The following is a 20,424-nucleotide window of genomic DNA, read 5'->3' as shown; positions in this document are numbered from 1 at the left end:
CTCCACAGGGGTTTTACTTAATGGGGGAGGGGGTGAGGTCTGGATATAACTTAACTGTCCATTAGTAGGTAGAACAATATAATGGGAATCACAGTGGCCATACCGGTTTGAACTCAATCTAGGTAACATGGATTCATCTCTGTGTAATAGGCCTGCTTCTGAAAAACACAAAGTCGGGCTCCAAAAGCAGAACGATATTTTCAGAATACCATGTTATGTTTGTAAATAGATAGAAAGATAGATATACAGAAATCAAAAAATCTGAAAACGGTCTGCAAGTGCACATTTCAATAACTTACAATGTCAGTAGTGGGGGGTTAATAGCAGATCAAGAAGACTGTATCTGCATGCGAAATGGTTCAATTTTCAAAGAGTTTTATAAAGGACAATGGACAAAAAATTCAAAGGGTTACAGTAAGTGTTGAGGAGTGACTTGGTAAAAGGAGCACAGAGGTGAGAAAGAATTAAGTAGAGTTCAATAGAACCAGGTATAATATCTGTACACATGACTCCATGAAAGGGGACACTTAAAGAAATCATAAGGCCTAAGGAGAGATCAGGATTAGCGGGGCTTGTAGGAAGAGCTGAAAAAAAACAAAAGCATGCAATGGGCAGAAAATGTGGAATAAAAGGCCTCACAGGTGGTAAACTGATCCATCTCTCCCTGGTAGTTCAACTGTATGAATAACAGAGAGGCCGACTAAGTGGGAAAGTACTTGGAAACTCTATTCATACAGACAACAGAAAGTGCCACCAGAGTGAAAAAAGTAAACCTAGTAAGGCAGCTTAGCCCCATCCCCTTGGTGTTTTATGCCAGCTATCTTTCTTACTGTGCCTCTGTTCATCTACACTGATACGTGTTAGGTCCAAAGGCAGTGACAAACATTGTTACATGTATTGATGAATCCTGCCAATTCCACAAAGCACAGCCATTTTACTTAGTGTTCTCAATACCTTCTTTTCGACTCTCATCTCGTTTGAAGAAACACTTTCAGAGGAAAGAAGTTCTCCCTAAGCCACATGTGTCCTTAAGTAAACTATGAATTGAGTGCTATTTCAAGGTGTTTGGGCTGATTCCTCCACAGGGCCCGTAAAACCTAGAAAAGTGTCATGCACCAGCAGGCAGTACATCTTCACTGAGTCCTGTTCTTTGCACACCAGGGTCATCTTATTGTCCATTTAATGGTCAGAAAAACAGTGTTACAGTGAGTATCCTTCTTAGTAGTAGGACTAAAGTGTTTTGGACTCGCATGTTCAGATACTGAAAAGGCTCAGGGAAGTCCACTTGAAAGCTGGTCATTCGATACAGGTGCTGGAGAGGAAAACAAGCGACTCTCATTTGGCAACTTTTAAACAGTGATACAGCTCTGGCCGTGTAAGCGTAAATAACAACAGGTCTAATCATGCATGGTGGCCTATGAGCTTGGAACTTGCATGCTTACAAAACCAGTGATTACTTGTGCATCTTCTCCTTCGAACCTCATATGTGACTCATCAACAAGTCAAGTGCTAACTTGGGAGGAAAACAATATGTTGGGATGTCCTTTTTGTACATCAAGCCATGACCTCTTTGTCTTAACATCAACAATATAATTCATGTTCAGGAGTTACATCCATTTCAGAGTGTCATATCCATCCTTCTCTTGGCTGTATATTTATAAGGACCAGCCAGCTTCCTTAGATGTTTTTAAGCCCATGAAAAGTCCAAAAAAAAAAAAAAAAACATCTGAAAGAAGAGTTTCAAGAATTTTCCACAAATACTAGTCTAGAAATGCTGACATGAAAACCAACTAAAGTTTTCAACTCCTTCTTTTTAGGAACCTTAGCTGTGCCGTGCTTTTCAAAAATGACTTGTCATAACTGATTTGTGCCCATGTTGGCAACTCTTCTGAAATTACTTTGACAGTAGACTAATGTGAGAGTTTCTCTTTAGAGAAAATTCAAATTACTTGCGTAGGAAGTGGCAGTAGGTCTGGGGATGTTGTAGCAGCTCACTGGCAGTGACCTTGCCTAGCTTGGGGCTGGCCTGCCATGGATTTTCACCCCAAACACTTGCAAGAAAAAAAAAAAAGACGGAAGGGAGAGAGAAAGTTGGAAGGGAGGGAGGCAAAGTTGGAGGGATGGAGGGAGGTAGAAAAGAAGGAAGAAGAAAAGGAGAAAAACCAGGAAGGGAGGAAGAAAGCAAGGAAGGAGGAAATAGGGAGAGTACAAGGGCAGGGAAAGGACTGAGTCACTAAAACAAAAGGCCAAAAAAAACCAAAAAATAAAATAAAATAAAATAAAACAAAAGGCAAGCGACACAAAGACCAATATAGGCCATGAAAGCTGTTTGAACAGTTTAGACAGCTTTAGAATTTGAGTGACAACAAACTGAATGTTATGATGACTGGATGGAATCTTCCTACTAAGCCCCGCCTTGGCCTGGCCTAAACCAAATCAAGGGGTGGGTGGCATGGAGAGGAATTCTCTCTGGCTGGAGTGGGAGGGACCTGAACCTGTGGCACTTGAGGATGCACTGGGTAGGGAAGGGGACAAGACTCCCCTGATGGGCAGTTGAGCACAACAAGGCTCCTGGGAGCCCTTGATCATGGCTCCCACCGCCATACGCCCACCACCCGCCATACGCTCACACCCTGAAGGGGATCGCAGTGGTCTGCTCCGTTGCCTGGTGCAGGTTGGAGTTCCTGACCAAACACCTGAGTGTCCACAGCCTGCGTTGGCCTGCCTGGGCAGGCTGTGGTTGTGGTGGCAAGAGCCAAAGCCGTCTTGGTGTGATGGAGGAGCCAAGGGCTGCCTCTCAGCCATACTAGTGAGTGGTTCTGGAAGAAGCACCAAGGGTTGTGGCAGCATTGTCCGAAGACATGAAGCCAGGCCATCTTCCTTATGGCTTTCCTTGGGAGTTGGTGATGTGTACAGCTCTTAGCAGCTCTTAGATTTTTGGCTGTTCTCTCACTTTTCTGGAGATGTTTTCAGTCGGTTAGTAGCAGGCTTTACTTGGGAAGAGAAAAAAAGCTGGCTCTAAATCTGCGGGACTTATTGAAAAAAAGTGTGGACTTCTTGAAAACGTGAGCCTTGTTGAAAAAAAACATGAAGGCTTAGCCTCATCTTTAAAGGATTGCAGGTTTGAGAAGGGTTCAAGGGAAGCACAACATCTGGAGGCAACCTACGAAAAGCTGCATTGGTCCAAATCCAGCCATGGCGTTGAAATGCTCTTTCTAGAAGAAGAGCTCAAAGCACAGAAGGCTAAACATGGTCAACAGGATGAAACGATGGCGCATCTATCAAGAAGGATACAGTCCCTCCAAGGTGAATCTGAAACCCTCAGATCACAAATAGCTGAAGCTAAAACAAACTGGAGACTCTTTCAAGTGAATGAGGAAGAACTGAAGCTGGCAATCAAAGAGGTGCCTTGTTTCCAGTTGACCCAAGGAGTCAGTTCATGAGAAGAGGATTTTTTTTCCTCCACCTCTCCGAGGAAACTTGTATGGGAACCTGGAGATTATTTTCCACCTGGCCCGCCATCCACTCCATTTCCAATGCGAAGTGTCTTTGCAGGGAGAGGGTTTTCCTCTCAATCTTCCCCACAAGAGCTGGAATTCAGCCCTCTACACCTGCATTCTGAAAGTACAAGTGAGTTCACTGAAGGGTTCCTTCCACCTGCAAATGAGCCTGTTACTCAACATCCAGAACCAAACAAGAAACCTCATACTGTTGGTCTCTCTTCAAATGTAATTTGACTTTTCTCTCATTTTTAGTTTTTAAGTAACTGCTTTTACTTCAGTAATTGACTATACTTTGACTCCAATTGAATCTCAATGAAACTATAATTCTTAAGATAGTATTTAGTAAATAAAGATGGTTTACATAGGAAGTTTATGAGTAAATTATTCCTATTTTGTTTTATTCCAGAGTACAGCATTTAATCTGATGATGCCACTATTACATAAACAAGAATGGGAGTTCTAGGTACTTGTAATCTAGCTGAAGAAAATATATTTTAAACTCCCAAAAAACAAGTGTATTTAGTATGACTGTAGCAAATGTGAAGTGACTTTAGGCTTAATGAAAAATTGTCACTGATTTTCAGACTGGTTGGGCATATCAGCTAGTTTTTCCATATTAGAATAACTAGAGCATGGGAGGACTAAAGGAGAGAACACAACTAAACATGTCACGGAAACAGGAGATCTCAAAGACAAAGAAAAATGAAGACCTCTTTTTTATATTGGTTGCTTAAAACATTACATGGCTCTTGAGATATCATATTTCCTACATTAGATTCAAGTGAGCTATGAACTCCCATTTTTACCCCATATACAGTTTGCACAATCACATTGTTTACACATCCACATTTTTACAAAATGCCATATTAGTAACTGCTGTATTCTGTTACCTTCTCTATCCTCTACTATCCCCCCTCTCCTGCCCTCCCATCATCTCTCTCTATCCCATCTGCTGTAATTTAACGTTTGGGAATTGGAAATCACACTTTAAACTCACTCTGCTCCCCTTTTTCCCTTCTGTCAAATTACTCATCATCTTCTTCTATTTCTCCTCCTCCTCCTCCTCTTCGTCCTCCTCCTTATACCTTTAATTCATTCATCATACACTCAGGCATTGGTTCATTCATTCCTTTCACCTATGGTGTTGGGGATCCAACTCAAGATCTTTGAAAGTGCACAGCCAGCACTCTAGTGCTCAGCCAAAACCCCAGCACCTGTCTTTTTGATTTTATGACTGTTTATATGAAATTCAGAATTGCATTCTGCTATGGTTCACTGATATGCTTATTGACTCAGTCCTTGTTTTCTGGGAGACTTTAGGAAAATATACATGAATTATTAGGAGACTGAAATGAAGAAACAAAGAGGAAATTCCCCAATTTCTTATTCTTAGATTCCATACTCTGACTCTGCCTACCTACTATAAAAACTTTTAAACTCTTAATCCCCATTTCTATATCATTGCCAACAAGTGAACATTCACTGCCCTACAACAAACCAGAAAACTCACATTGAACAATGTTTCCCCAGTAGAGACCAAGACACAATACTTTTGAAAAAAATACCCTAGTTATGATTTAGTAGTTAAAGCTTTATTTGAGTGTTAAATGTGCTCTAATTATGTGTTTGTGTGTGTGTGTGTGTGTGCTTGTGTGTAAAACATGCACTGAGGAGTAAAATAAATGCAGGATTGCAACAGCCTTCTTAAAAGTAAGAAGCAGCTTTATCACATTTGAAGCCCAGTGAAGAATCTGCCTGATACTTGACCTACAATTAATTGAAATGTGAAAAATTCAGGCCTAGAAAAACAAAGCCAACATACATAATAAATCTAATCAGTCTGTCTCACCTGTTTTCAAATCAGTCCTTTAAATAAACCTAAATTGCCAGCATAAAACATCAGTTGCTCTAAACGAGTGGACGGATGTCCCCTGCCATGGGCTGTGTAAAATACATGGAGGATCCCGCACTGATTGGTATCTAGAATGACTTCTGCCTGAACTACTACTGGAGAATAGTTGCTGATATACTGCGGTTCTTATACCAGTAAACTGGAATGAAGGTAATTTCAGGCTGCAAAGGAATAAATTGATTTTACTAACTGGTTTTTGGAAAACACTGCCATGAAAAATTATCAATATGTTCATAAAGGCATCTACATGTCTCTCCACAGGGGTTTTACTTAATGGGGGAGGGGGTGAGGTCTGGATATAACTTAACTGTCCATTAGTAGGTAGAACAATATAATGGGAATCACAGTGGCCATACCGGTTTGAACTCAATCTAGGTAACATGGATTCATCTCTGTGTAATAGGCCTGCTTCTGAAAAACACAAAGTCGGGCTCCAAAAGCAGAACGATATTTTCAGAATACCATGTTATGTTTGTAAATAGATAGACAGATAGATATACAGAAATCAGAAATCTGAAAACGGTCTGCAAGTGCACATTTCAATAACTTACAATGTCAGTAGTGGGGGGTTAATAGCAGATCAAGACTGTATCTGCATGCGAAATGGTTCAATTTTCAAAGAGTTTTATAAAGGACAATGGACAAAAAATTCAAAGGGTTACAGTAAGTGTTGAGGAGTGACTTGGTAAAAGGAGCACAGAGGTGAGAAAGAATTAAGTAGAGTTCAATAGAACCAGGTATAATATCTGTACACATGACTCCATGAAAGGGGACACTTAAAGAAATCATAAGGCCTAAGGAGAGATCAGGATTAGGGGGGCTTGTAGGAAGAGCTGAAAAAAAACAAAAGCATGCAATGGGCAGAAAATGTGGAATAAATGGCCTCACAGGTGGTAAACTGATCCATCTCTCCCTGGTAGTTCAATTGTATGAATAACAGAGACGCCGACTAAGTGGGAAAGTACTTGGAAACTCTATTCATACAGACAACAGAAAGTGCCACCAGAGTGAAAAAAGTAAACCTAGTAAGGCAGCTTAGCCCCATCCCCTTGGTGTCTTATGCCAGCTATCTTTCTTACTGTGCCTCTGTTCATCTACACTGATACGTGTTAGGTCCAAAGGCAGTGACAAACATTGTTACATGTATTGATGAATCCTGCCAATTCCACAAAGCACAGCCATTTTACTTAGTGTTCTCAATACCTTCTTTTCGACTCTCATCTCGTTTGAAGAAACACTTTCAGAGGAAAGAAGTTCTCCCTAAGCCACATGTGTCCTTAAGTAAACTATGAATTGAGTGCTATTTCAAGGTGTTTGGGCTGATTCCTCCACAGGGCCCGTAAAACCTAGAAAAGTGTCATGCACCAGCAGGCAGTACATCTTCACTGAGTCCTGTTCTTTGCACACCAGGGTCATCTTATTGTCCATTTAATGGTCAGAAAAACAGTGTTACAGTGAGTATCCTTCTTAGTAGTAGGACTAAAGTGTTTTGGACTCGCATGTTCAGATACTGAAAAGGCTCAGGGAAGTCCACTTGAAAGCTGGTCATTCGATACAGGTGCTGGAGAGGAAAACAAGCGACTCTCATTTGGCAACTTTTAAACAGTGATACAGCTCTGGCCGTGTAAGCGTAAATAACAACAGGTCTAATCATGCATGGTGGCCTATGAGCTTGGAACTTGCATGCTTACAAAACCAGTGATTACTTGTGCATCTTCTCCTTCGAACCTCATATGTGACTCATCAACAAGTCAAGTGCTAACTTGGGAGAAAAACAATATGTTGGGATGTCCTTTTTGTACATCAAGCCATGACCTCTTTGTCTTAACATCAACAATATAATTCATGTTCAGGAGTTACATCCATTTCAGAGTGTCATATCCATCCTTCTCTTGGCTATATATTTATAAGGACCAGCCAGCTTCCTTAGATGTTTTTAAGCCCATGAAAAGTCCAAAAAAAAAAAAAGAGTTTCAAGAATTTTCAACAAATACTAGTCTAGAAATGCTGACATGAAAACCAACTAAAGTTTTCAACTCCTTCTTTTTAGGAACCTTAGCTGTGCCGTGCTTTTCAAAAATGACTTGTCATAACTGATTTGTGCCCATGTTGGCAACTCTTCTGAAATTACTTTGACAGTAGACTAATGTGAGAGTTTCTCTTTAGACAAAATTCAAATTACTTGCGTAGGAAGTGGCAGCAGGTCTGGGGATGTTGTAGCTCACTGGCAGTGATCTTGCCTAGCTTGGGGCTGGCCTGCCATGGATTTTCACCCCAAACACTTGCAAGAAAAAAAAAAAGACGGAAGGGAGAGAGAAAGTTGGAAGGGAGGGAGGCAAAGTTGGAGGGATGGAGGGAGGTAGAAAAGAAGGAAGAAGAAAAGGAGAAAAACCAGGAAGGGAGGAAGAAAGCAAGGAAGGAGGAAATAGGGAGAGTACAAGGGCAGGGAAAGGACTGAGTCACTAAAACAAAAGGCCAAAAAAAACCAAAAAATAAAATAAAATAAAATAAAACAAAAGGCAAGCGACACAAAGACCAATATAGGCCATGAAAGCTGTTTGAACAGTTTAGACAGCTTTAGAATTTGAGTGACAACAAACTGAATGTTATGATGACTGGATGGAATCTTCCTACTAAGCCCCGCCTTGGCCTGGCCTAAACCAAATCAAGGGGTGGGTGGCATGGAGAGGAATTCTCTCTGGCTGGAGTGGGAGGGACCTGAACCTGTGGCACTTGAGGATGCACTGGGTAGGGAAGGGGACAAGACTCCCCTGATGGGCAGTTGAGCACAACAAGGCTCCTGGGAGCCCTTGATCATGGCTCCCACCGCCATACGCCCACCACCCGCCATACGCTCACACCCTGAAGGGGATCGCAGTGGTCTGCTCCGTTGCCTGGTGCAGGTTGGAGTTCCTGACCAAACACCTGAGTGTCCACAGCCTGCGTTGGCCTGCCTGGGCAGGCTGTGGTTGTGGTGGCAAGAGCCAAAGCCGTCTTGGTGTGATGGAGGAGCCAAGGGCTGCCTCTCAGCCATACTAGTGAGTGGTTCTGGAAGAAGCACCAAGGGTTGTGGCAGCATTGTCCGAAGACATGAAGCCAGGCCATCTTCCTTATGGCTTTCCTTGGGAGTTGGTGATGTGTACAGCTCTTAGCAGCTCTTAGATTTTTGGCTGTTCTCTCACTTTTCTGGAGATGTTTTCAGTCGGTTAGTAGCAGGCTTTACTTGGGAAGAGAAAAAAAGCTGGCTCTAAATCTTGCGGGACTTATTGAAAAAAAGTGTGGACTTCTTGAAAACGTGAGCCTTGTTGAAAAAAAACATGAAGGCTTAGCCTCATCTTTAAAGGATTGCAGGTTTGAGAAGGGTTCAAGGGAAGCACAACATCTGGAGGCAACCTACGAAAAGCTGCATTGGTCCGAATCCAGCCATGGCGTTGAAATGCTCTTTCTAGAAGAAGAGCTCAAAGCACAGAAGGCTAAACATGGTCAACAGGATGAAACGATGGCGCATCTATCAAGAAGGATACAGTCCCTCCAAGGTGAATCTGAAACCCTCAGATCACAAATAGCTGAAGCTAAAACAAACTGGAGACTCTTTCAAGTGAATGAGGAAGAACTGAAGCTGGCAATCAAAGAGGTGCCTTGTTTCCAGTTGACCCAAGGAGTCAGTTCATGAGAAGAGGACCTTTTTTTTCCTCCACCTCTCCGAGGAAACTTGTATGGGAACCTGGAGATTATTTTCCACCTGGCCCGCCACCCACTCCATTTCCAATGCGAAGTGTCTTTGCAGGGAGAGGATTTTCCTTTCAATCTTCCCCCCAAGAGCTGGAATTCAGCCCTCTACACCTGCATTCTGAAAGTACAAGTGAGTTCCCTGAAGGGTTCCTTCCACCTGCAAATGAGCCTGTTACTCAACATCCAGAACCAATCAAGAAACCTCATACTGTTGGTCTCTCTTCAAATGTAATTTGACTTTTCTCTCATTTTTAGTTTTTAAGTAACTGCTTTTACTTCAGTAATTGACTATACTTTGGCTCCAATTGAATCTCAATGAAACTATAATTCTTAAGATAGTATTTTGTAAATAAAGATGGTTTACATAGGAAGTTTATGAGTAAATTATTCCTATTTTGTTTTATTCCAGAGTACAGCATTTAATCTGATGATGCCACTATTACATAAACAAGAATGGGAGTTCTAGGTACTTGTAATCTAGCTGAAGAAAATATATTTTAAACTCCCAAAAAACAAGTGTATTTAGTATGACTGTAGCAAATGTGAAGTGACTTTAGGCTTAATGAAAAATTGTCACTGATTTTCAGACTGGTTGGGCATATCAGCTAGTTTTTCCATATTAGAATAACTAGAGCATGGGAGGACTAAAGGAGAGAACACAACTAAACATGTCACGGAAACAGGAGATCTCAACTACAAAGAAAAATGAAGACCTCTTTTTTATATTGGTTGCTTAAAACATTACATGGCTCTTGAGATATCATATTTCCTACATTAGATTCAAGTGAGCTATGAACTCCCATTTTTACCCCATATACAGTTTGCACAATCACATTGTTTACACATCCACATTTTTACAAAATGCCATATTAGTAACTGCTGTATTCTGTTACCTTCTCTATCCTCTACTATCCCCCCTCTCCGGCCCTCCCATCATCTCTCTCTATCCCATCTGCTGTAATTTAACGTTTGGGAATTGGAAATCACACTTTAAACTCACTCTGCTCCCCTTTTTCCCTTCTGTCAAATTACTCATCATCTTCTTCTATTTCTCCTCCTCCTCCTCCTCCTCCTCCTCCTCCTTATACCTTTAATTCATTCATCATACACTCAGGCATTGGTTCATTCACTCCTTTCACCTATGGTGTTGGGGATCCAACTCAAGATCTTTGAAAGTGCACAGCCAGCACTCTAGTGCTCAGCCAAAACCCCAGCACCTGTCTTTTTGATTTTATGACTGTTTATATGAAATTCAGAATTGCATTCTGCTATGGTTCACTGATATGTTTATTGACTCAGTCCTTGTTTTCTGGGAGACTTTAGGAAAATATATATGAATTATTAGGAGATTGAAATGAAGAAACAAAGAGGAAATTCCCCAATTTCTTATTCTTAGATTCCGTACTCTGACTCTGCCTACCTACTATAAAAACTTTTAAACTCTTAATCCCCATTTCTATATCATTGCCAACAAGTGAACATTCACTGCCCTACAACAAACCAGAAAACTCACATTGAACAATGTTTCCCCAGTAGAGACCAAGACACAATACTTATTAAGAAAATACCCTAGTTATGATTTAGTAGTTAAAGCTTTATTTGAGTGTTAAATGTGCTCTAATTATGTGTGTGTGTGTGTGTGTGTGTGTGTGTGTGTGTGTGTGCTTGTGTGTAAAACATGCACTGAGGAGTAAAATAAATGCAGGATTGCAACAGCCTTCTTAAAAGTAAGAAGCAGCTTTATCACATTTGAAGCCCAGTGAAGAATCTGCCTGATACTTGACCTACAATTAATTGAAATGTGAAAAATTCAGGCCTAGTAAAACAAAGCCAACATACATAATAAATCTAATCAGTCTGTCTCACCTGTTTTCAAATCAGTCCTTTAAATAAACCTAAATTGCCAGCATAAAACATCAGTTGTTCTAAACGAGTGGACGGATGTCCCCTGCCATGGGCTGTGTAAAATACATGGAGGATCCCACACTGATTGGTATCTAGAATGACTTCTGCCTGAACTACTACTGGAGAATAGTTGCTGATATACTGCGGTTCTTATACCAGTAAATTGGAATGAATGTAATTTCAGGCTGCAAAGGAATAAATTGATTTTACTAACTGGTTTTTGGAAAACACTGCCATGAAAAATTATCAATATGTTCATAAAGGCATCTACATGTCTCTCCACAGGGGTTTTACTTAATGGGGGAGGGGGTGAGGTCTGGATATAACTTAACTGTCCATTAGTAGGTAGAACAATATAATGGGAATCACAGTGGCCATACCGGTTTGAACTCAATCTAGGTAACATGGATTCATCTCTGTGTAATAGGCCTGCTTCTGAAAAACACAAAGTCGGGCTCCAAAAGCAGAACGATATTTTCAGAATACCATGTTATGTTTGTAAATAGATAGAAAGATAGATATACAGAAATCAAAAAATCTGAAAACGGTCTGCAAGTGCACATTTCAATAACTTACAATGTCAGTAGTGGGGGGTTAATAGCAGATCAAGAAGACTGTATCTGCATGCGAAATGGTTCAATTTTCAAAGAGTTTTATAAAGGACAATGGACAAAAAATTCAAAGGGTTACAGTAAGTGTTGAGGAGTGACTTGGTAAAAGGAGCACAGAGGTGAGAAAGAATTAAGTAGAGTTCAATAGAACCAGGTATAATATCTGTACACATGACTCCATGAAAGGGGACACTTAAAGAAATCATAAGGCCTAAGGAGAGATCAGGATTAGCGGGGCTTGTAGGAAGAGCTGAAAAAAAACAAAAGCATGCAATGGGCAGAAAATGTGGAATAAAAGGCCTCACAGGTGGTAAACTGATCCATCTCTCCCTGGTAGTTCAACTGTATGAATAACAGAGAGGCCGACTAAGTGGGAAAGTACTTGGAAACTCTATTCATACAGACAACAGAAAGTGCCACCAGAGTGAAAAAAGTAAACCTAGTAAGGCAGCTTAGCCCCATCCCCTTGGTGTTTTATGCCAGCTATCTTTCTTACTGTGCCTCTGTTCATCTACACTGATACGTGTTAGGTCCAAAGGCAGTGACAAACATTGTTACATGTATTGATGAATCCTGCCAATTCCACAAAGCACAGCCATTTTACTTAGTGTTCTCAATACCTTCTTTTCGACTCTCATCTCGTTTGAAGAAACACTTTCAGAGGAAAGAAGTTCTCCCTAAGCCACATGTGTCCTTAAGTAAACTATGAATTGAGTGCTATTTCAAGGTGTTTGGGCTGATTCCTCCACAGGGCCCGTAAAACCTAGAAAAGTGTCATGCACCAGCAGGCAGTACATCTTCACTGAGTCCTGTTCTTTGCACACCAGGGTCATCTTATTGTCCATTTAATGGTCAGAAAAACAGTGTTACAGTGAGTATCCTTCTTAGTAGTAGGACTAAAGTGTTTTGGACTCGCATGTTCAGATACTGAAAAGGCTCAGGGAAGTCCACTTGAAAGCTGGTCATTCGATACAGGTGCTGGAGAGGAAAACAAGCGACTCTCATTTGGCAACTTTTAAACAGTGATACAGCTCTGGCCGTGTAAGCGTAAATAACAACAGGTCTAATCATGCATGGTGGCCTATGAGCTTGGAACTTGCATGCTTACAAAACCAGTGATTACTTGTGCATCTTCTCCTTCGAACCTCATATGTGACTCATCAACAAGTCAAGTGCTAACTTGGGAGGAAAACAATATGTTGGGATGTCCTTTTTGTACATCAAGCCATGACCTCTTTGTCTTAACATCAACAATATAATTCATGTTCAGGAGTTACATCCATTTCAGAGTGTCATATCCATCCTTCTCTTGGCTGTATATTTATAAGGACCAGCCAGCTTCCTTAGATGTTTTTAAGCCCATGAAAAGTCCAAAAAAAAAAAAAAAAACATCTGAAAGAAGAGTTTCAAGAATTTTCCACAAATACTAGTCTAGAAATGCTGACATGAAAACCAACTAAAGTTTTCAACTCCTTCTTTTTAGGAACCTTAGCTGTGCCGTGCTTTTCAAAAATGACTTGTCATAACTGATTTGTGCCCATGTTGGCAACTCTTCTGAAATTACTTTGACAGTAGACTAATGTGAGAGTTTCTCTTTAGAGAAAATTCAAATTACTTGCGTAGGAAGTGGCAGTAGGTCTGGGGATGTTGTAGCAGCTCACTGGCAGTGACCTTGCCTAGCTTGGGGCTGGCCTGCCATGGATTTTCACCCCAAACACTTGCAAGAAAAAAAAAAAAGACGGAAGGGAGAGAGAAAGTTGGAAGGGAGGGAGGCAAAGTTGGAGGGATGGAGGGAGGTAGAAAAGAAGGAAGAAGAAAAGGAGAAAAACCAGGAAGGGAGGAAGAAAGCAAGGAAGGAGGAAATAGGGAGAGTACAAGGGCAGGGAAAGGACTGAGTCACTAAAACAAAAGGCCAAAAAAAACCAAAAAATAAAATAAAATAAAATAAAACAAAAGGCAAGCGACACAAAGACCAATATAGGCCATGAAAGCTGTTTGAACAGTTTAGACAGCTTTAGAATTTGAGTGACAACAAACTGAATGTTATGATGACTGGATGGAATCTTCCTACTAAGCCCCGCCTTGGCCTGGCCTAAACCAAATCAAGGGGTGGGTGGCATGGAGAGGAATTCTCTCTGGCTGGAGTGGGAGGGACCTGAACCTGTGGCACTTGAGGATGCACTGGGTAGGGAAGGGGACAAGACTCCCCTGATGGGCAGTTGAGCACAACAAGGCTCCTGGGAGCCCTTGATCATGGCTCCCACCGCCATACGCCCACCACCCGCCATACGCTCACACCCTGAAGGGGATCGCAGTGGTCTGCTCCGTTGCCTGGTGCAGGTTGGAGTTCCTGACCAAACACCTGAGTGTCCACAGCCTGCGTTGGCCTGCCTGGGCAGGCTGTGGTTGTGGTGGCAAGAGCCAAAGCCGTCTTGGTGTGATGGAGGAGCCAAGGGCTGCCTCTCAGCCATACTAGTGAGTGGTTCTGGAAGAAGCACCAAGGGTTGTGGCAGCATTGTCCGAAGACATGAAGCCAGGCCATCTTCCTTATGGCTTTCCTTGGGAGTTGGTGATGTGTACAGCTCTTAGCAGCTCTTAGATTTTTGGCTGTTCTCTCACTTTTCTGGAGATGTTTTCAGTCGGTTAGTAGCAGGCTTTACTTGGGAAGAGAAAAAAAGCTGGCTCTAAATCTGCGGGACTTATTGAAAAAAAGTGTGGACTTCTTGAAAAAGTGAGCCTTGTTGAAAAAAAACATGAAGGCTTAGCCTCATCTTTAAAGGATTGCAGGTTTGAGAAGGGTTCAAGGGAAGCACAACATCTGGAGGCAACCTACGAAAAGCTGCATTGGTCCAAATCCAGCCATGGCGTTGAAATGCTCTTTCTAGAAGAAGAGCTCAAAGCACAGAAGGCTAAACATGGTCAACAGGATGAAACGATGGCGCATCTATCAAGAAGGATACAGTCCCTCCAAGGTGAATCTGAAACCCTCAGATCACAAATAGCTGAAGCTAAAACAAACTGGAGACTCTTTCAAGTGAATGAGGAAGAACTGAAGCTGGCAATCAAAGAGGTGCCTTGTTTCCAGTTGACCCAAGGAGTCAGTTCATGAGAAGAGGATTTTTTTTCCTCCACCTCTCCGAGGAAACTTGTATGGGAACCTGGAGATTATTTTCCACCTGGCCCGCCATCCACTCCATTTCCAATGCGAAGTGTCTTTGCAGGGAGAGGGTTTTCCTCTCAATCTTCCCCACAAGAGCTGGAATTCAGCCCTCTACACCTGCATTCTGAAAGTACAAGTGAGTTCACTGAAGGGTTCCTTCCACCTGCAAATGAGCCTGTTACTCAACATCCAGAACCAAACAAGAAACCTCATACTGTTGGTCTCTCTTCAAATGTAATTTGACTTTTCTCTCATTTTTAGTTTTTAAGTAACTGCTTTTACTTCAGTAATTGACTATACTTTGACTCCAATTGAATCTCAATGAAACTATAATTCTTAAGATAGTATTTAGTAAATAAAGATGGTTTACATAGGAAGTTTATGAGTAAATTATTCCTATTTTGTTTTATTCCAGAGTACAGCATTTAATCTGATGATGCCACTATTACATAAACAAGAATGGGAGTTCTAGGTACTTGTAATCTAGCTGAAGAAAATATATTTTAAACTCCCAAAAAACAAGTGTATTTAGTATGACTGTAGCAAATGTGAAGTGACTTTAGGCTTAATGAAAAATTGTCACTGATTTTCAGACTGGTTGGGCATATCAGCTAGTTTTTCCATATTAGAATAACTAGAGCATGGGAGGACTAAAGGAGAGAACACAACTAAACATGTCACGGAAACAGGAGATCTCAAAGACAAAGAAAAATGAAGACCTCTTTTTTATATTGGTTGCTTAAAACATTACATGGCTCTTGAGATATCATATTTCCTACATTAGATTCAAGTGAGCTATGAACTCCCATTTTTACCCCATATACAGTTTGCACAATCACATTGTTTACACATCCACATTTTTACAAAATGCCATATTAGTAACTGCTGTATTCTGTTACCTTCTCTATCCTCTACTATCCCCCCTCTCCTGCCCTCCCATCATCTCTCTCTATCCCATCTGCTGTAATTTAACGTTTGGGAATTGGAAATCACACTTTAAACTCACTCTGCTCCCCTTTTTCCCTTCTGTCAAACTACTCATCATCTTCTTCTATTTCTCCTCCTCCTCCTCCTCTTCGTCCTCCTCCTTATACCTTTAATTCATTCATCATACACTCAGGCATTGGTTCATTCATTCCTTTCACCTATGGTGTTGGGGATCCAACTCAAGATCTTTGAAAGTGCACAGCCAGCACTCTAGTGCTCAGCCAAAACCCCAGCACCTGTCTTTTTGATTTTATGACTGTTTATATGAAATTCAGAATTGCATTCTGCTATGGTTCACTGATATGCTTATTGACTCAGTCCTTGTTTTCTGGGAGACTTTAGGAAAATATACATGAATTATTAGGAGACTGAAATGAAGAAACAAAGAGGAAATTCCCCAATTTCTTATTCTTAGATTCCATACTCTGACTCTGCCTACCTACTATAAAAACTTTTAAACTCTTAATCCCCATTTCTATATCATTGCCAACAAGTGAACATTCACTGCCCTACAACAAACCAGAAAACTCACATTGAACAATGTTTCCCCAGTAGAGACCAAGACACAATACTTTTGAAAAAAATACCCTAGTTATGATTTAGTAGTTAAAGCTTTATTTGAGTGTTAAATGTGCTCTAATTATGTGTTTGTGTGTGTGTGTGTGTGTGCTTGTGTGTAAAACATGCACTGAGGAGTAAAATAAATGCAGGATTGCAACAGCCTTCTTAAAAGTAAGAAGCAGCTTTATCACATTTGAAGCCCAGTGAAGAATCTGCCTGATACTTGACCTACAATTAATTGAAATGTGAAAAATTCAGGCCTAGAAAAACAAAGCCAACATACATAATAAATCTAATCAGTCTGTCTCACCTGTTTTCAAATCAGTCCTTTAAATAAACCTAAATTGCCAGCATAAAACATCAGTTGCTCTAAACGAGTGGACGGATGTCCCCTGCCATGGGCTGTGTAAAATACATGGAGGATCCCGCACTGATTGGTATCTAGAATGACTTCTGCCTGAACTACTACTGGAGAATAGTTGCTGATATACTGCGGTTCTTATACCAGTAAACTGGAATGAAGGTAATTTCAGGCTGCAAAGGAATAAATTGATTTTACTAACTGGTTTTTGGAAAACACTGCCATGAAAAATTATCAATATGTTCATAAAGGCATCTACATGTCTCTCCACAGGGGTTTTACTTAATGGGGGAGGGGGTGAGGTCTGGATATAACTTAACTGTCCATTAGTAGGTAGAACAATATAATGGGAATCACAGTGGCCATACCGGTTTGAACTCAATCTAGGTAACATGGATTCATCTCTGTGTAATAGGCCTGCTTCTGAAAAACACAAAGTCGGGCTCCAAAAGCAGAACGATATTTTCAGAATACCATGTTATGTTTGTAAATAGATAGACAGATAGATATACAGAAATCAGAAATCTGAAAACGGTCTGCAAGTGCACATTTCAATAACTTACAATGTCAGTAGTGGGGGGTTAATAGCAGATCAAGACTGTATCTGCATGCGAAATGGTTCAATTTTCAAAGAGTTTTATAAAGGACAATGGACAAAAAATTCAAAGGGTTACAGTAAGTGTTGAGGAGTGACTTGGTAAAAGGAGCACAGAGGTGAGAAAGAATTAAGTAGAGTTCAATAGAACCAGGTATAATATCTGTACACATGACTCCATGAAAGGGGACACTTAAAGAAATCATAAGGCCTAAGGAGAGATCAGGATTAGGGGGGCTTGTAGGAAGAGCTGAAAAAAAACAAAAGCATGCAATGGGCAGAAAATGTGGAATAAATGGCCTCACAGGTGGTAAACTGATCCATCTCTCCCTGGTAGTTCAATTGTATGAATAACAGAGAGGCCGACTAAGTGGGAAAGTACTTGGAAACTCTATTCATACAGACAACAGAAAGTGCCACCAGAGTGAAAAAAGTAAACCTAGTAAGGCAGCTTAGCCCCATCCCCTTGGTGTCTTATGCCAGCTATCTTTCTTACTGTGCCTCTGTTCATCTACACTGATACGTGTTAGGTCCAAAGGCAGTGACAAACATTGTTACATGTATTGATGAATCCTGCCAATTCCACAAAGCACAGCCATTTTACTTAGTGTTCTCAATACCTTCTTTTCGACTCTCATCTCGTTTGAAGAAACACTTTCAGAGGAAAGAAGTTCTCCCTAAGCCACATGTGTCCTTAAGTAAACTATGAATTGAGTGCTATTTCAAGGTGTTTGGGCTGATTCCTCCACAGGGCCCGTAAAACCTAGAAAAGTGTCATGCACCAGCAGGCAGTACATCTTCACTGAGTCCTGTTCTTTGCACACCAGGGTCATCTTATTGTCCATTTAATGGTCAGAAAAACAGTGTTACAGTGAGTATCCTTCTTAGTAGTAGGACTAAAGTGTTTTGGACTCGCATGTTCAGATACTGAAAAGGCTCAGGGAAGTCCACTTGAAAGCTGGTCATTCGATACAGGTGCTGGAGAGGAAAACAAGCGACTCTCATTTGGCAACTTTTAAACAGTGATACAGCTCTGGCCGTGTAAGCGTAAATAACAACAGGTCTAATCATGCATGGTGGCCTATGAGCTTGGAACTTGCATGCTTACAAAACCAGTGATTACTTGTGCATCTTCTCCTTCGAACCTCATATGTGACTCATCAACAAGTCAAGTGCTAACTTGGGAGAAAAACAATATGTTGGGATGTCCTTTTTGTACATCAAGCCATGACCTCTTTGTCTTAACATCAACAATATAATTCATGTTCAGGAGTTACATCCATTTCAGAGTGTCATATCCATCCTTCTCTTGGCTATATATTTATAAGGACCAGCCAGCTTCCTTAGATGTTTTTAAGCCCATGAAAAGTCCAAAAAAAAAAAAAAGAGTTTCAAGAATTTTCAACAAATACTAGTCTAGAAATGCTGACATGAAAACCAACTAAAGTTTTCAACTCCTTCTTTTTAGGAACCTTAGCTGTGCCGTGCTTTTCAAAAATGACTTGTCATAACTGATTTGTGCCCATGTTGGCAACTCTTCTGAAATTACTTTGACAGTAGACTAATGTGAGAGTTTCTCTTTAGACAAAATTCAAATTACTTGCGTAGGAAGTGGCAGCAGGTCTGGGGATGTTGTAGCTCACTGGCAGTGATCTTGCCTAGCTTGGGGCTGGCCTGCCATGGATTTTCACCCCAAACACTTGCAAGAAAAAAAAAAAGACGGAAGGGAGAGAGAAAGTTGGAAGGGAGGGAGGCAAAGTTGGAGGGATGGAGGGAGGTAGAAAAGAAGGAAGAAGAAAAGGAGAAAAACCAGGAAGGGAGGAAGAAAGCAAGGAAGGAGGAAATAGGGAGAGTACAAGGGCAGGGAAAGGACTGAGTCACTAAAACAAAAGGCCAAAAAAAACCAAAAAATAAAATAAAATAAAATAAAACAAAAGGCAAGCGACACAAAGACCAATATAGGCCATGAAAGCTGTTTGAACAGTTTAGACAGCTTTAGAATTTGAGTGACAACAAACTGAATGTTATGATGACTGGATGGAATCTTCCTACTAAGCCCCGCCTTGGCCTGGCCTAAACCAAATCAAGGGGTGGGTGGCATGGAGAGGAATTCTCTCTGGCTGGAGTGGGAGGGACCTGAACCTGTGGCACTTGAGGATGCACTGGGTAGGGAAGGGGACAAGACTCCCCTGATGGGCAGTTGAGCACAACAAGGCTCCTGGGAGCCCTTGATCATGGCTCCCACCGCCATACGCCCACCACCCGCCATACGCTCACACCCTGAAGGGGATCGCAGTGGTCTGCTCCGTTGCCTGGTGCAGGTTGGAGTTCCTGACCAAACACCTGAGTGTCCACAGCCTGCGTTGGCCTGCCTGGGCAGGCTGTGGTTGTGGTGGCAAGAGCCAAAGCCGTCTTGGTGTGATGGAGGAGCCAAGGGCTGCCTCTCAGCCATACTAGTGAGTGGTTCTGGAAGAAGCACCAAGGGTTGTGGCAGCATTGTCCGAAGACATGAAGCCAGGCCATCTTCCTTATGGCTTTCCTTGGGAGTTGGTGATGTGTACAGCTCTTAGCAGCTCTTAGATTTTTGGCTGTTCTCTCACTTTTCTGGAGATGTTTTCAGTCGGTTAGTAGCAGGCTTTACTTGGGAAGAGAAAAAAAGCTGGCTCTAAATCTTGCGGGACTTATTGAAAAAAAGTGTGGACTTCTTGAAAACGTGAGCCTTGTTGAAAAAAAACATGAAGGCTTAGCCTCATCTTTAAAGGATTGCAGGTTTGAGAAGGGTTCAAGGGAAGCACAACATCTGGAGGCAACCTACGAAAAGCTGCATTGGTCCGAATCCAGCCATGGCGTTGAAATGCTCTTTCTAGAAGAAGAGCTCAAAGCACAGAAGGCTAAACATGGTCAACAGGATGAAACGATGGCGCATCTATCAAGAAGGATACAGTCCCTCCAAGGTGAATCTGAAACCCTCAGATCACAAATAGCTGAAGCTAAAACAAACTGGAGACTCTTTCAAGTGAATGAGGAAGAACTGAAGCTGGCAATCAAAGAGGTGCCTTGTTTCCAGTTGACCCAAGGAGTCAGTTCATGAGAAGAG

The sequence above is a fragment of the Callospermophilus lateralis genome, unplaced genomic scaffold, assembly GCF_048772815.1.
Source record: "Callospermophilus lateralis isolate mCalLat2 unplaced genomic scaffold, mCalLat2.hap1 Scaffold_43, whole genome shotgun sequence".
Classification (NCBI taxonomy): domain Eukaryota; kingdom Metazoa; phylum Chordata; class Mammalia; order Rodentia; family Sciuridae; genus Callospermophilus; species Callospermophilus lateralis.
Note: the sequence above shows the minus strand (reverse complement) of the source record.